A 2,057-nucleotide genomic window follows, 5' to 3' on the forward strand; every position below is an offset into this window, starting at 1 on the left:
TCAATGCTCCAATGAGGATGCTACGCCAACATGATATGTTTTCGATTGACCTATGTAAGACTAATTATGCTCTAAATGAACCAATTATAAGGATAATGAATGATTTTAATGCTTTATGCAAAGTGTACAATGAAACATTTTTGCCAATAGGATAGAATTTAAGACAACCTTGTGTACATGTTATTCTTAATGTTACAGTTTATTAAGTTTTTTTTGTTATTATAGTCTGTAAGATTATACTAATCATAGACTCCAATAAATAAATAAATAAATAAAAATAAATAAATAAAGTTAAAGGTAAAAGTTAGAGATAGCAAAGATCTTCTGGCTTCCAGAGATTTAAGGTCTATTAATAGCAAACCAGACTTATACGATGGAATAGGCTCGCTGAAGTTAAGATTTCTGAGGGCAAATTTAAGAAAAACCTTCTGAGCCCTTTCAATCCTATTAATTAGGTTTGAGTGGTATGGCCTCCGGATAAAAGAACCATATTCTAACTTAGAACGAACAAAATATGTGTATAACAATCTAAGTGTATAGGGGTCAGAGAACATTGAGCTCTGACGCCTGAGAAAACCAAGTACAGCGTAAGATTTAGAAATAGAGCTCTCGATTTTGTTCGCACATTTTCAAACAGCCCGGGTATATGAGCAGCGAGTACTCGCACACTTGTTCAATGCTCATTACTCGAAAATTTTCGAGCATGAGCTCGAGCAATTCGAGTAATTTGAGCAATGTTTTTTTTATTATATTGACATCTTTGGTAGCAACTTTTTAAATTTTTCAAATTATTGATATATAATGCAAAGATTGTTACATTGGTATTTAATAATATAATTTATTTAACATGAAATAGAAAGCAGCTGCTGACAAATACAATTTAAATTTTCTTTTGTTTATGAAATTGTTCAAAAACTCGACAATTTTGAACAAACATTTGAGTAGTTGAGCAATGAACGAGTTTCGAGCGAGTATCGAGCTATTCGCATTGCTCGATACCCGGGTATCTAGAGCTCTATTTAGAAATGATGTGACTGGTATGACTGCTAAAAGACCAATTAGAGCTGAAACTTACACCAAGGTCTTTGATTTCTTGGACTTTTTGAAAATGAGTTTGAGAGATTACATAAGACGTCGAAAGAATATTGTGACTTTTGGAAAAAGTAACTTGAAAACATTTTTTAATATTCAGAGAAAGGCGAGAGCTGAGACACCAGCGGTGTAGAATATTAATCCCGGACTGAAGTCTTAGCGCATCATGCGCATTTTCAATCAAAGCAAAAATTTTTAAATCGTCAGTGTTGGCTTTCATATAAACTGTGTAATATTGTTTTTGATGTGAACCTTGGGTAATACCGTCCTTTTATGTAAACCCTGTGTAATATTATTTCGATGTTAACCTTTTATCAATGTACTACCCCTATCCCTGATCGATAAATGGCAATTAGTTATCGATGTGCGACAGAAATCTAGGAGCACTAAGCCATTTGCGATCTGGAAATAGAGGGAAACACACGAAAGTGTGTGTATTTAATTTGTCGTAATTTATCTGACATAATTTTGTAAATCCTTATAGGAAATAAAACTCATCACCACATTTTCACTTGTACGTAATTGCTGGTGTTTTATTTACCCCCTCACCAGATCGGGAATCAACAGTCAGCATACAGCAAAAATTTAGCAAATGAAAAACAAGAACTCACATAATTTATAAATAATACAAAGAGTAAGGGACATAAAATGCTACCTTGAGGAACCCCCGATGAGGCAATTAAAGATTCCGAAGAACAACCATTAACAGAGACCACACAGCGCCTATCCGACAAATAAGATTTGAGCCATTGCAAAAATACTGAGTGGAAACCCAGTGAGGCTAGCTTACTGACCTACAAACTGTGCGAAACTCTATCAAATGCTTTGGCAAGATCAGTGTAAACGCAGTCGACTTGGAAACCGTTCGAGATAGCTGCAATACAATACTCACTAAAGACGCCTAGATTAGTTACCGTAGATCGGTTGGGGACGAAACCATGTTGATTGGGTGAGACTAGACTTTT

Source organism: Rhagoletis pomonella, unplaced genomic scaffold, assembly GCF_013731165.1.
Source record: "Rhagoletis pomonella isolate Grant_MI unplaced genomic scaffold, Rhpom_1.0 Rhpom_scaffold_00009, whole genome shotgun sequence".
Classification (NCBI taxonomy): domain Eukaryota; kingdom Metazoa; phylum Arthropoda; class Insecta; order Diptera; family Tephritidae; genus Rhagoletis; species Rhagoletis pomonella.